Source organism: Sus scrofa, chromosome 6 (assembly GCF_000003025.6).
Source record: "Sus scrofa isolate TJ Tabasco breed Duroc chromosome 6, Sscrofa11.1, whole genome shotgun sequence".
Classification (NCBI taxonomy): domain Eukaryota; kingdom Metazoa; phylum Chordata; class Mammalia; order Artiodactyla; family Suidae; genus Sus; species Sus scrofa.
Genome location: NC_010448.4, coordinates 63,444,618 through 63,459,455, shown reverse-complemented (window position 1 = coordinate 63,459,455; position 14,838 = coordinate 63,444,618). Strand labels below are relative to the sequence as shown.

The following is a 14,838-nucleotide window of genomic DNA, read 5'->3' as shown; positions in this document are numbered from 1 at the left end:
TGAATAATATTGATTTTTATCTCTTCTCTTATAATCCATGTGTCTCATTTATTTTTCTTTCCTTATCATGTTGGTTACAGTCACCAGTCCTGTGTTAGGCAGTAACTGTAACATAGAGGCACACTTGACCTGACCTCAACCAGATCTTGAAGAGAATGAATGAGAAGTTTCTCCAGTTAGTATAAATTTTGCTACAAGGCTTTGATTGTGAACTTTTTTATAACAATTTTTATTTTTTCCATTATAGTTGGTTTACAGTGTTCTGTCAGTTTTCTACTGTACAGCAAAGTGACCCAGTTGCACACATACACACATTCTTTTTCTCACATTATCCTCCATCATGCTCCATCACAAGTGACTAGATATAGTTCCCAGTGCTATACAGCAGGATCTCATTGCTTATCTATTCAAATGCAATAGTTTACATCTATTAACTCCCAATTCCAACTCCATCCCACTCCCTTCCCCTCCTCCTTGGCAACCACAAGTCTGTTCTCCAAGTCCATGAATTTATTTTCTGTGGAAAGGTTCATTTGTGCCATATATTAGATTCCAGATATAAGTGATATCATATGTTATTTGTCTTTCTCTTTCTGACTTACTTCTCTTAGCATGAGAGTCTCTAGTTCCATCCATGTTGCTGCAAATGGCATTATTTTGTTCTTTTTTATGGCTGAGTAGTATTCCATTGTGTACATGTACCATATCTTCTTAATCCAGTCGTCTGTCTGACATTTAGGTTGTTTCCATGTCTTGGCTATTGTGAATAGTGCTGCAATGAACATATGGGTGCATGTGTCTTTTTCAAGGAAAGTTTTGTCCAGATATATGCCCAGAAGTGGGATTGCTGGGTCATATGGTAGTTCTATATTTAGTTTTCTGAGGTACCTCCATACAGTTTTTCATAGTGGATGCACCAATTGACATTCCCACCAACCGTGCAGGAGGGCTCCCTTTTCTCCACACCCTCTCCAGCATTTGTTATTTGTGAACGTATTGACGTTGGCCATTCTGACTGGTGTGAGGTGGTATCTCATATTGATTGTGAACTTTATCATGTTATTGAACTTCACTTCCATTCCAAGTTTGTTAAGAGATATTTTATAAATCACAAACAGGTTTTAAAATATTTTTTCTTTTGCTTTTTTGTAGGGGCACTTGTGTGACATATGGAAGTTCCCAGGCTAGGGGTCAAATCGGAGCTTCTGCTGCCGGCCTGCACCACAGCCACGGCAACTCATGATCCGAGCCGCATCTGTGACCTACACCACAGCCCACAGCAATGCAGGATCCTCAATCCACTGAGCGAGGCCAGGGTTTGAATCCATGTGCTCACGGATACGAGGAGGTTTCATTACCTCTGAACCACAACAGGAACTCCTAGGTTTTGAAATTTCTTTAATCTATTGAACCATCCCTGCATTTGTGTTTCAAAGCTCCTTTGGTCATGCTGTATTGTTTTTAATACATTGTTGCATTTTGTTAGTTACAGAGAGGATCTTGCCGGTTAAGAAGCGAACCCTCCACACCCCTTCGCCACAGGTTGGCCCAGTAGGGCCCATCTTCCCAAAGTGCTGCTTGACCTTCCTCAGCCCTGACTGGCCTCAGCCTTTGCCCATCTATGGGAATGAGTGCAATGCACGGGAGTCAGGGTGGCCCAAGAGATGGCACGCTGAGCACCAAGCTTCAGCCCATCAGAAGACTGCCTGCTGCCCACATCTCTGTGCTGGGCCCTGGGGTCCCTTCCCTGACATTCAGGGGCATCTTGAAGCCCCTTTGGAGCTTGAGGGATGATCGGTGGAGTTCTCACAGGGACTCGGGTGTCAGCTTGTGTAAGAAGATGTGAATTCTAGTGGCATTCAAGGTGCTCACACATAGTGGGATGGACTGGGAGTTTGAGGTTAGTAGATGCAAACTGTTACATTTAGAATGGATGGGGAATGAAGTCCTGCCATAAGCACAGGGAACTGTACCCAGTCTCTCGGGACAGACGGTGATGGGGGTGACACGAGAGAAAGAATGTGTGTATACATATGACTGGGTCAGCTTGCTGTAGAGCAGACACTGGCACCACATCGTCGATCAACTATACTTAAAAAAATACAAACACACACACACAAAAGATACTCTCGCAGTTCTCAGAAAACCCAAGCAAAGGGGTAGAGGCAGCCTTTCGGAAGAGAAGTCATCACGCGGGGATCAGGGGTACATCTCTTCGTCTCCAATGGGAAACATGACAGGAGAAGGGCTGACTGTCTGATGTACAAGATGCTTGAAGAACTGACACATTAGAATCCTCTGGTCCCAAGATAACATCTTTTCACAAGGGAACCATCTCCAGGAGGCTGCACTCAGGCCAGTGTCCAGCAGCAAAAGCTTCAGAGCAGCATAAGACAAAGCATCTGAAGAGGGAGGTTTGTTCAAACTAGTAACACCTCTGGGGAAGCCAGGGCGCCTGCAGAAACGGGTGAGGAGGCTAAGCCCAAGGTGCGCAGCTGCGGGATCTTGGGGTCTGGGCTTGCTCCTCCCGCCCGGTCTGGGGACCGTTATGTCAGGGAGAGCAGGGCCAGAGTGTGCGGGGTCTTGCCGGCCCTCTGGGGAAAGGAGCAGATCTGTGGGGAAAGCACACGTGTGCAGGAATCAGCAAAGGGCGAGAAAACCCTGGGCTGTCAGGAGCGACCAGTGGGGGCAGCAAACGAAGGCCAGGAGGAGCCATGATGCCCCAGGGGCAGGTCTGAGGATGGGGGTGACCAGCAGGCCCAGGACAGAGGGTCAGAGCGGGGCCATGGTGCTGGAGCCACGACCACATCCCCCAATAGCTGAGGGTTCAGAGGTGTTGTGTGTGCCCTGGAGCCAGCACAGGGTCAGGCACCAAGGATCTGCCCCGGGCAGGGGACACAGGGCCTGCCCTGCACCAGGGCTGGGTGGGAGCCATTCCCCTGTCGGCCTCCATGTGGTGACAGGCTGCCCATGTCCAGCTTTCTGTCTTGTGCCTCTGAGCCCAGCCCGTCTGCTTGCAGGGGTGTTTCAGAGGTGGACAAGGTCAGCCCCAACTGCAAGGCTCTTTCAGCCCTTGGGGACCTTGGGGGATGGCTTCCAGTGTCACCCTGCCCGTGTGGTGGCAGGGCGCTGACGGGGTGTGTGGGGTCCCACCCCGCATACCCCGGGGAAGGGACTGAGGACACAGTCCAGCCTCGGCTGGGAAGTCGTCTGGAGAAGCCCGGGTTCTAGGCTCGGAAGTTCAGGGCAGCTGGGCAGCCCCAGGCCCAAGCCTGCTCCTTTCTCCAGGCAGCAGCCCACCTCCTGTCCTGGGGCCCAGGGCAGGGCCCCAAGCAGCAGCCAGACTCTGCGACAGAGAAGGCCTTTCCCCCGAGGCCCCCGAGCCGAGGTCTGGAACCTCGGAAGGCCAAGGGCTCGCCGTGCTCTCTCCCAGAACGAGGGTCCCTGGCGATGCAGCATCAGCTCGCCGCGTCTCCTTCTGGAAGGAAACGTGGCCTCAGGGAGCCCATGGGCAGGAATCCATGCCCACGCCTGGCTCTGTCATGCACAGTGAGGTGCCCAGTCCCCAGCCCAGGCAGGCACTGGAAGCACAGCTGGTAGGGTGCTCACTGCCCTTGTCCCCAGGGGCGGCTCACGGGGTGGTCCCCAGTGGGTGGCCAGGCCTGGGGACACAAGTTGTGGCTGTGTCCGCGGGAGCTGAGAAGGGAACAAGGCTCTTCCAGGGCTCCACTGTGGACACGACACTTGCCGTTCTCGTGGGTTCTCCTGGCCAGCCAGCCCTAGGCCAGGGCGGAGGTGTCAGCTCCTGTATTAATGACGGGCCCTTAGCAGTGAGCAGGTCACCATGGGTCTCTCACTTGTGCGGACAGAGCTGGAAGCCCACTGCGGGCAGGGACTTGCTGCTCTGCCATCCCTCGCGGCCCACGGGCTGAGCTCCCCCAGGGTGAGCAGGCCCTGGCGGTGCAAAACGTTTGCGCAGCTGAGAGATCAGCGCAGCGCTGAACCTCACGGAGTGCGTTCATAGCTCCCTCTGCTTCCTTACAAACTTTTTTCTGGGCATCGATGGAAGCAAACGTAAGTAAATAAATATGGGGTTAAAACCCCACTCATGCTCTTCCTGTCCAAGGCCACGTTGCATCTTCTCACGTACGGCTACGACGTGCTCACTGGACGTGCTCCAGATGCAGGCACGCAGTGTGCTTCCCCACCTGTCAGAGTCTTCCACAACCTGAGGTTTTGTGCTGAACTTGCATTGGCAGATGATGGTTGGCCTCTTTAGCAATAAAGTATTTTTATTTATTTATTTATTTAGCCTCGCCTGAGGCATGCGCAATGACCACACCAGACCCTTAACCTGCTGAGCCACCAGGGAACTCCAGCAATAATGAATTTTTAAAAGAAGGCGTGTGTGGAGTTCCCGCTGTGGCTCAGCGGGTTAATGACCTGGATTGTCTTTGTGGAGGCGCTGGTTTGATCCCCGGCCCAGCGCAGTGGCTTAAAGATCTAGCATTGGATATTCCTGCTGTGGCACAAAGGCAAAGGTGGAGACTGAGGCTCGGATCTGATCCCTGGCCCAGGAACTCCGTATGCCGCGGGGCGGTCAGAACTGAAAACAAACAAACAAACAAACAAAGATTCCATCCTGGCCCAGGACGGTCCATATGCCACGGGTGGGGGTGGGGGCGGCGGAAAAGATATAAGGCATAGACACACTTTCTTTTAGACATAATGCCATTGCCCACTCAATAAACTACAGTACCGTGTAGACATAATTTGCACATGTACTGGGAAACCCAACATTCGTGCGACTCGTTTTATTGTGTAATTTGGTGTGTTGCATGGTCTGGAGCAGAACCTGCAGACTCTGTGTGTTTCTGGGTGTCGGGGGAAGTGCTCTGTCTCCTGTTTCTGATCAAATTCCAGGGATGAGCTCAGACAGCCCGCGCCTGGGCAAGTGACCGCCCCCCACCATGTGCCCAGCCCGCAGGCTTGGTCAGTGGTTGATTTTACAGACGACCCACAGGGAGGCCTGTGGCGCCTCCCAGATCTGTTTGGCAACAGACAGAGAACTGGCCCCCGGGCTCTGCAGGCTGACCACATGCTTGGGCCCCCTTTGCGCCGCTCCCCGGGGCCGCTGGGGCCACCCTGCTGGTCAGTAATCCAGGGTGGCCGTGAGGACTCTGTTCCCAGCCAGGGCCCCTTTCACTGTGCCCCCCCACCTCCCCCCTCTGCCACCTCCCTCCTGCCTTCTTTCCTCCAGCCACAGTGTGTGCCCACGTCCCTGGGGCTGTGGGGCCGTGCCAGGGCCTGCACTCTGGGCCTCATATCCGTGCCTGGGACCTGGGGCTTCTCTCTCAGTGGCCCTTGACTGGGACCAGGCTGGTTACTCTCTGGATGGCTGAGCTCCCGGAAGAGCGGGGGTTGAGCTCTGCAGCCTGGGCACCTCCGTGCAACCTGATGGCAGGCCCAGGGCCCAGGGAGCAGAGGGGCACGGGGTCTGTCTTGGGGCCGCCCTGGGCACTCGGGACCCGCACCTGCCCAGGAGGCTCCTGGGGGCCAGCGAGAGGACCAAGGCCAGACCGAGGACACACCCCCTGCCCAGCCTCCTTCCTCCAGGGCAGCCCGAGGGCCTGGGCAAGAGGTATCCTGGCTGGAATCCGGGAGTAAGCCAAGGATCAGCACTGACCAGCCTGGGGCCAGCTCTGCCACTGTGGCTGGGCTGCAGCCACCTTCCTGGCCTGAGTCCTCCTGGCTGAGGTCCCTGTAGGACGCACGGTGGCCACCGTGGCCCCTCTAAATTAAAGTGAGCACTGGGGGTGCAGACAGGAGAGGCCTGTGGGGCTCCCATGGCTGCACCCAAGCTCTGGGGCCAGCACAGGTTCAGGCCGTTGGCAGGCTGGGAGCTCTGCCAGCCTGGCCGAGAGGCCACCCATGGTCTCTGGGTCACTTTCCAGGCCACAGCCCTCTCAGGATCTGGGCACTCCTGGCTGTGAGCCCTGGATCCCCCGGGCCTCTGCTGTCGCAGCATCGGTACCAGAGGCCTGGGCACCAGGACACATCCCGGGCGGGGCTTCCCATGCCCTCTGCACCCGGGACAGATGGCCAGAGCACCTCAAGCGTGGCCTCCTGCCAGGCGGGGCGTCCTTCTCGGCGTTGCCATGAAGCCCGAGATCCTCGCGGTGCATGCAGCTCCCCTGTAGCCCGGGCCCCAGGCTGACGACCCTTCCTGGCCAGTTGGCAGCCCCTTTACTCCTGTGCCTCGGCGGCTCTGAGAACCTTCCGGGGGCCTTCGTCCTATGAGCCCTTAACTGCCAAATAAATATTTGCCCAGGGCGGGGCTTGGTGCTCAGGGTTAGGCAGTAAATGGGCTGAGAGTCTGAGGAGCCTGTGGCTGCCCGGTGGAGCCCAGGCAGCGTTGGGGTGCTGGCCCGGCCGCGTCCAGTTCCCTGTCCAGGCAGGAGGGCAGAGCTGACCCCATGGCCAGCCCAGCACAGGCTGAACGCCAGCCCAGAGACAGAGGAGGATGGAGGCAGCGGGAAATCCTGGGAATGTGAGGTGCATGGAAAGGCGGTCAATCCCAGAGGTCAGCGGAAGGCGGCAGGCAGGTCCTTGGCGGCCAGGGCAGAGGCGGGAAAAGGCACATACACACCGATGTGCGTCAGGCATGAGCTTCCAGGTGACGGGCCACCCGAGACAGCACCTGGAACAGCAGCATCCCTCATCTTCCTGCGGCCCCGGGGCCAGAGCAGCGGATGCGGCTGAGGCTGCTGGCCATGCGGAGCCTGGAGCTCAATGGGGAGGGTTCCGCAGCCACCACGGGGCTGACCAAAGCCCCTTGATGGCCAGCCTGGGGTAGGCCACCTTGCCCCTTTCATCATGCTGCGTCCACTGAGAAGTGAGTGGGGAGGGGACGGCTCCTCCTGGGCGCGGGTCAGGATCCGTGCAATTGGTTTGTTTTGCTTTGTTCCTGGAAGCCACTCATCCTGCTTATGGGCTTTGGTTTGTTTTTGATGGACCGGCCGTCAGTTGGTTAAGACTACGAAGTGGGAGGAGTTCTGAAAAGACATTCCTTTGGTGTCGCCGTCGCTCTGACGGACGCCAGGCCGCGCATCTGGCCCCCTGTGGCAGCTCCTGCCATGGCTGTCCCCCAGCTTCTTGTCCACAGACTCATGGAGATGCCGTGTCCTCACTAGTGTTTTTCAAGTGTTCAATCTGCTGTTCCCTGGAAGGAGCGTGCACCCCCCACACGTCCAAGTCTCTTCATGCAGCACGTCTGCCGTGGCCCCAAGTCCCCGCAGCAAGCCAGGGTCTGGTCTGATCTTGTGGCAGCCTGACTGAGCCAGGGGGAGCCCAGGGGTTGGGCCAGGCCCTGTCCTGGGCGTTTTTCAGTGAGACGAACACTGAAATCAGTGGGCAGAGTAGGGTAGATGGCCCTCCTGTGACGGGGGGCCGTGTCTGATCCATTGAGGGCCCGAGCAGAGCAGAAAGGCCGGACCCTCCCTCTAGGAGGGACCCCTCCAGCCTCAGACCCATGCTAGCCAGCAGTGCTTGCCGACTGCGCTCCTGGGGCCTCGGCCTGCACAGCCACCCTGACTTGATTGTCTGGGCGAACGGGTGGTTGTGACCCCGCGGAGCCCAGCTGGCGGAGCAGAGAGGCTGGGTGGGGGCCCCCGGGCTCGGGGTGAGGGAGGAGGTGAGCTGCTGTCAGCCAGAGAGTCCAGGCCCAGGAACTGCCCAGAGACCCTCCCGTGGGCGAGGGGCGCTGTGGGACCCTGAGGGAAGCAGGAAGGCAGGCCGAGGGGAAGGAGCAGCCCCACGGGAGATGCGGGCTGGGGCCCTGTGTGGTCAGTAGGCGGCCGCCCCGAGACTGCCTGGGCTGCTCCCAGCGCTGCTCAGGGTTTCGGGGACTAATGAGGTCATGACGTGGGGCTTTCAGGCAGCTGGAACAGGGAGGCACTGGGTGTCACAGCAAGGCAGGGTCCCCTTCTCCTCCCATAGGCCCGGGAGCCTCAGCGCTAACCTAGAAGCAATCCACACACCCATTGCCTCCCCGAGTTGCCCTCAGGCCCTGGCGTTCTCGCCCAGGGCAGAGGGCCTGGGGCAGCAGAGCTGGGGCTCCGCTTGGTCCAGGCCGCCGCCCGCTGGACAAGGACTCCACCTACAGGCCGGCCCTGGGATGCGCCATCTCCGAGGCCCCAGCCCGGGGTGGCAGAGCCCCAGAGGCTAACACCCAGCAGGAGGCCAGCCTCCCTGCACGCTGGGCCCCTGGAGCTCTGTGAATATCCTAGCAAAGGTCACACAACGCTCTTGGGCTTTCGGCTGTGGGCAGGGTGCACGCAGGGCCCAGAGGTCGGCCCAGCAGGGACGGCGTCCACGTGGCCGGCACCCCCAGTGCTCTGTCCCCACGCAGCTCTTTGCTAGGTGACGGGTGTTTGCTGGCAGCCCGTGGCTCCTGGGGGGTTCGGGGTGCCCCCAGCACACCTGCTGGGTGCCGGCAGTCACGGTGAGGACCCCAAAAGCTATGAGCACTGGGTGGTGCATCTGGGGCAGCCTGGTCTTCAGAGGACACAGCCCCACTGGCCCTCCCCGCAGCCCAGGGAAATGGGCCTGGTTGGGGGGTGCTGGTGGGGGTGGTGGGTTGTAAACAACAATTAAGGCCTCTTTCTAATTGCTGTGGTTAATTAGTTGATGATGGAGCCTCCCTTAGCATGGGGGCCCTTCAGAGAGGAGCTAAGGACTTCACCTGCTCCTCCCCAGGCTACGCAGAGGGCCAGCGGGGGCTCCACAGGCTTGGGTCCTGGGGGAGACACCAGGGACCTGGCTGAGGGTCCTGAGCCTGCCCCACGCCTGCCAGCCCACCAGGGTCAAATCCCCTTCTGGTACCTGCGAGAAGACTCTTAACACGGAGGCAGAGCGGGGAAGGGCAGGCCCCGGGGAACACAGGGCAGATAATTGCCTGCTCCCGGCGCCCCCACCCGCCAGGAGCAGGAAGCAGCGAGCCTGGGCAAGTCCGCTCCCTCGGGCGCCCCAGAGCACCTGCCTTCCTGAGCTGATGCAACAGAAGGGTCCCTCAGACGCCCCGGGAGCCTGGGGGTCGGGGGGGGGCTGTTTGTGCCTCAGGCTCCTCTGGGCCAGGGTCCCAGCTCTGTGCCACACAGGGTGTCCAGGGGCTGTGAACACTCTGCCCAAGCAGCTGCGTCATAGGAAAAGCCAAGCATGAGAAAGGCCACCAGGTTTCAGGAGACAGGACAGAAACAAAGACCCTGAGAGATGGTCAAGTCCAGACAGAGGCAGACAAGCCACCCCTTGGGGAACACCGTCCCCAAACTGGGGCGTCGCACGCTGTGTTTAGTTGTCATATTGTCCCGTGTGTGGGCCTCCCCGTCAGGTGCAGCGTGTTCCCCCACCCAGCCCCTGGAGCCTTCCAGCTGCCCCGCCGCGCCCTGTCGTCTGTTGTCTCCATGATTTTGTCATTTCAGGAATGAGTGACCTTTTGAGACTGGCTTTCTTCACCTAGAAAATGCCCATAAAATCCATCCTGGCACTGCCCAAGGTGCGCCAAGGAGCGGCGGCCCTGTTCTCCCACCAAGGGACACTGGGCTATTTCCAGGTCTGGCTTTTTACCAACAAAGCTGCTGTGAACATCTGGTACAGGTGTTTGGGTGGACATCAGTTTTTATTTCTCTAGGATAAATACCCAGGAGTACCCCTGCTGGCTTACCCAGGAAGCGCATGTTTGGTGTACAGGAGACCGCGAAAGTGCCTTCCGGGCACTGTGTTCCATTTCACCCCCCACCCCAAGCAGTGCATGAGTGACCCGTTTCTCTGCAGCCTCCGCAGTATTTGGTGTTGCCACCATTTTCAGTTTTAGCCGTTGCGATGGGTGGGTGGTGGCACCTCCCGTGGGCCCAATTTGCATCTCCCCGATTCGGACCATCTTTATATCTGCCTACCTGCCACCTGGGCGCTTTTTTAGTGAAATGTCTCTTGTCCATCTTCTAATGCTTTAAACTATTTACAAAGGTAGAACACTTTATTTCCTCTTAAACTTTATCTGAATTAAAAAAAATCCTCCTGATTAAATACCTGATACCTGGATTAATTCAATTTAGGGTAGCTTATTCTAAAATTTCTCTTAAGTTTTCAAACTTAATGTAAGCTTAGCAGGATTTCATCTTAAAGCAACAAATCTAAGTAATTTCCATGCTTAAATGTTGCCTCGGTGGCAAGCTGATCACCTCTCATGCACTAAAACACAAAATGTGTTCTCATCCCATTTCAACACAGAAAAATTCTAGTGCCCGAGTTTGGTTCTCTGCTCCCCACACTAACTCGAAGACCCCCGGGGCAGAGAGGCGACCATTCAGGGACCCTGCCCACCCAGGGGCCCAGGCGGTGCCTTTGACCCGAGAGATCTGCAGGATGCTGGCAAGATCCAGCCGTCCATCCTGGCGGGTTTTGCTGGGTGCCAGCCCATGTCCCACGTCATCCTCCGTGCCCTTCGGGGAGCACCCCCACAACTGCTATGTGGGATTTTGCCTTTCTGTGGCCCTTAAGATAGTAAACATATTTTTGTTTGGGCCTGGAAGTTAATCTCTAACGTGATGGGCCCCTGAGAGGTGCCCTTCTGCTCTCCACTGACCCAGGGCAACTGGGACGGTGCAGCTCAGGAGCTGGCACTTCCAGGAACACCTCAGCCCCGCCCGGGCCTGTCAGACACTCACCTGACACGGACTTTCCCTCCAAGTTCACGACGGCTTCACAGGTCTGGCCTGTCCGCCTTACGGAAGAGGGAGAGGCACCCAGAGAGCTGGTGGAGCTGCCTGGCTCAGCCATGACACTTCACTTCCTGATGGTGTGGCCCGGGGCCCCACCAGCCAGAGACTGGGCCGGGCGGGGCTGCTGGGAGCAAGAGTGCAATACTGTGCTACATGGCAGCCAACCAGTACCTCGTAAAACCAGAGACTGAAAAAAAAAAACCAGGACGGGAGTTCCCTTTCGCCACAGTGGGTTAAAGACCTGGTGTTGTCACAGCAGCGGCTCAGGTTGCTGCTGTAAGGGGGGTTCGATCCCTGGTCAAGGAACTTTCACACACCACAGGTGCAGTAAAAACCCCACAAACCAAAAAAAGGCAGCGAAGGGAACGGAGGTCACCACGAGTCACAGTCAAAGGGCTGTTGGCCCTGAGAAGCTGGAATTGGAAGTCTGGAAGGGTCGAGTCAGAGACGAAAACGAAATAGAAACAGGCCTCTGCTTCTAGCCCAGATGTATCCCAGGTACCCCCACCCCCGCCCCAACCGACTAGAACCCAGACAAGACCAGGAGGCAACGGTCCCCAAGGCACAGGACATCAGGCGACCAAGGACAGTGACCCCCAGGATGAGGGTGCAATTGCGGTGAGTGCCCTGGCTGCCCAGCTCACGGCTGCCAGCTCCCGGGCAGATGGTCCCAAGGGATGAGTGCGGCCAGAGTTCACAGGATGGAGCCGTGAGGGGAGTGCTCTTGAACCCGCGGGGGCCGCTAGGGAACTCAGGAGTGGGGCACAATAAGCCCTGGAGCGCGGGCTGCCCAGAACCTCCTCACGGGGCTCAAGGGGAAGATCCAAAAGGGTCAAACGGCCGCCAAGGAATTTTTCGGCATATCCCAGAACAGAGCCCAAGAGCATGGATTATAAGATTGTCCAGAAGCAAGGTAAGGTTGCCATCTGGCAAGCAACCAAGGATGGCCACAGTTGGCTCAAAAATAAGCACATAACAGAACCAAACAACCTGAATAATCGTTAAAAACCTTCTTACAAAGAGAATTCCCAACCCATTTAAATTCCTAAACATTTAAGGGACAGATGAGACCAAGTATCTGCTGGCTGGTCCACAGTGAAGAGGAGGTGAGCTTCCCGCCTAGTCTGAGGACAGCGAGACCCTCACAGCAGATACAAGGCATCCTGGCAAATTACTCTTAACTCGGAGAATTTTAGCAAATTAATACAGCAATAGGATAACCTATCATGACCAGATGGGATTTCCTCGGAACATAAGGCTGGTTTAACATCCGAGAATCAGTGTGGTCCCACGTGAACAAACTAAAAAGGAGAAGCCAGATGATCATCTCAATAGATTTTTTAAAAAGCGTTTCGACAAAACCGAAAGCAAACAAACAAACAAAAACCACGTAGAAGGAGAGGGCACTTCCTCAGTTTAGTGAGGCGGGGGTTCCTGTGGGCCTCGACAGGTGGAGTATGGATGAGACCTCAAGGCAGAGGTGTTGAGGGGGCAGCTGGTTACATGGAGACAAGGTGCAGACAATTGTATTGTTCATTTCAGGAACTTCATGGGGGAAAAAAACTCTAAACACCAGGCTTTCAACAGATCCCATGACTCCTCCGACGCCCTGCCTTGCTGTGTCCACCAACCCTCAACTACCACGCGGGGACTTTCCCCCACCTGCACCGAGCCTCCTCCGCACTGGAAGCTCACCCTGACCCTGACCTGTGCCTCCCAGATCGGGGCACTGCAGAGACTCAGCCAAGAACCCAGGCGTATCATCTCATCTGCAGGCTTCTTGAGCAGCATTTTCAGGGAGCCCAGGTCTGACGCTACTGAGACGCACTGGCGGAAAGGTCACCCTCTGATATCAGAGGATGCATTATGAATGGATGCCCTGACCTTAGAGAAACTTGGGGCTGAAGCAGGAAGGCTCAGCAATAAATACCAAGTTCCCACTGGTCTTCAGAAAACCACCAAGAAGGTGGAAAGGTGCAGAGCCGTACAAAGCAATTCTGTGACACGGCGCAGGTGGGCGCAGAGCCCAGAGGAGCTGCTTCAATGAGGCAGGACTACTGCCCGAGGATGGCTCACACTGGGCCAGCTTCCTCCCGACCACGTGGGCCCACTGTCCTCTGGGAGGGAAGACCCAGAGCGACTCATCCTCCTGCCCCATGCTCTTACTTGGAGAGTAGCTCGCCCGGTGAGTCTGATACTCCATTTCCGTTGAAGGGTGTTCAAACTTGGGATGAATGTCCTGAGGCAGCGTCCAGAAGGGGAGGAGAACCTGCAGGATTCAGCCAGATGACCAACTGCACAGAAGCCAGCCAGGAAGGGAGCTGTGGTCGTCAGGGAGCCCAGGGACTGGGAGCGGCCTGGAGCCACCTGTCCAATAGCACTCGTGCCCTGCACCCCTGCACACCCTAACCCTATCTGCACCCGACTCAAACAACGCTCCCAGGGTCCTGCCCTCTCCTCGGCACACTTGCGATCCCATTTCCTGAGAAGTTAGGAGTGCTGCAGGACACACACTGCTCTTCTTGTCTGGGGCGGCTCAGAGGCAGAGCCTGAGACCACACAGAAATTCCCGTGTGTCACAGTTCCCATAGTGGCTCAGTGGTTAATGAATCTGACTAGCATCCATGAGGACGCAGGTTCGATCCCTGGCCTCGCTCAGTGCGTTAAGGATCCGGTGTTGCCATGAGCTGTGGTGTAGGTCACAGACGTGGCTTGAATCCTGCGTTGCTGTGGCTGTGATGTAGACTGGCAGCGGCAGCTCCGATTTGACTCCTAGCCTGGGAACCTCCATATGTGACCCTAAAAAAAAAAAAGCGAAAAAAAAAAAAAAAGAAAAAGAAAAAAGAAAGAAATTCCCCTGTGTCATCCTGTTGGGACAAACCAGTCCAGGATGCCAGACAGTCCTGTCACCTAGACCCCACACCCACAGTCTTTAGGACTGACTGTGGGGGACAGTCACAGTCCCTGGGAGGCACAAGGTCACGGGGTGGAGCTTTCGTGGACAGAGCAACCAGTCCGACCAGTTCAGAGAAACCCGAGATCACACTTCTTTCCCGTCCATCCTTATTCATGTTGAATAAGGATGCTGGGGAGAGATCTGAGAGCCAGTGTTACAGGCGCCCATGCTGACAGCAGTTTGCTGTGTGGGTGCCCTTCCCGGTCCAGGCCTCTCACTCAGACTCACTCGCCCAGGCACTGCTCTCCCAGTAGCCGCCCTTGCGGAAGATCCGCCCCCTGTCCCCGCACCCAAAGATACACAAAGCACAAGGGCGGTGGTGGTTTTACTCTCTTTTCTCCCTAGGCAAAGCCTCTCCCGGGACCAGCTCCGCACGTCCGTCCCTCGGTGCAGACCGGGCCCCGGGTATCCCACTACCCCGCCCCTCTCCGTGAGAAGGGCTTTGCCCGCCCGGAAAGCGGCATGAGTCACGAAGGTGGCAGAACTGGGCGCAGGGGGGCGCTCGGCAGCCCCGGAACAGAGTACTTCCTGGGGAACCCCTCCCCCAGAGAGGACGCAAACATCGCAGAGGCCTTTTCCCCGCCAGCCGTCCTCCGCGCCCGGGCGCGGGACTGGCATCAGGGCGGAAGCGGTCGCCAGGTACTGCGGCGCCTCTCCCCAGGATGCGCCACTGGAACCCTGTGCTGTCTCCGGAACCGCTACTCCGCCGGAAACCGACGGGCAGTCCAGCCGAGCGTTGACGGAGGAGACCCGGGCGACTTTTCGGAAACCGGAACGCAGACGCCTCGGACTGCAGGGCTCTTTGGTCTCCTGGCAACGCCGGACGGCGGCGTAGTCCTTCCCTTACTTCTGCTGCCATGTTTAGGGCCCTAGACTACATTTCCCAGGTCGCTTCGCGCGAACCTTCAGATCTCGCGAGAACTCTGGCCTGGAACCCTCCGGGGGAGGAGACTCGCGCGGACCGCCGGGAGTTGTAGTTCCGGTTTGGGAGCTGTGCTCCCTGGCACCCGGGCTGAGAGACTTCAAGTCCCAAGGGGGCACAGCGCGACCGCCTGGAGGGCGGGGGGTATGAAAGAGGAACCCGGAGGGCGCAGGGGTGAGTGA

General features: G+C 57.2%; 1 protein-coding gene and 1 long non-coding RNA gene across 7 annotated transcripts in view; one reads left to right on the top strand and one right to left on the bottom strand.

Annotated features, from left to right (window-relative positions):
- LOC106509643 lies at positions 1,261-14,591 on the bottom strand. Of its 3 annotated transcripts, XR_002344844.1 has the most exons (3): positions 14,453-14,591; positions 10,725-13,047; positions 1,261-2,612 (listed from the first exon to the last, which is right to left on the bottom strand). It is a non-coding gene; the product is annotated as an uncharacterized LOC106509643 (long non-coding RNA). The 3 variants fall into 3 exon arrangements; XR_002344842.1 differs by lacking the exon at positions 1,261-2,612 and having other exon boundaries at positions 4,714-13,047; XR_002344843.1 differs by lacking the exons at positions 1,261-2,612; positions 14,453-14,591 and adding an exon at positions 14,064-14,132 and having other exon boundaries at positions 4,714-13,047.
- The window catches only part of RNF223 (ring finger protein 223), a 32,198-nt gene continuing 31,538 nt past the window's right edge, over positions 14,179-14,838 (top strand). For 2 of the 4 annotated variants that reach the window (XR_002344840.1, XM_021095190.1), the window contains exon 1: positions 14,179-14,830. The gene's annotated coding sequence lies outside the window, so the exon portion shown is untranslated. The remainder of the gene's footprint in view (positions 14,831-14,838) is intronic. The other 2 variants (XM_021095183.1, XM_021095185.1) reach the window with 2 other exon arrangements.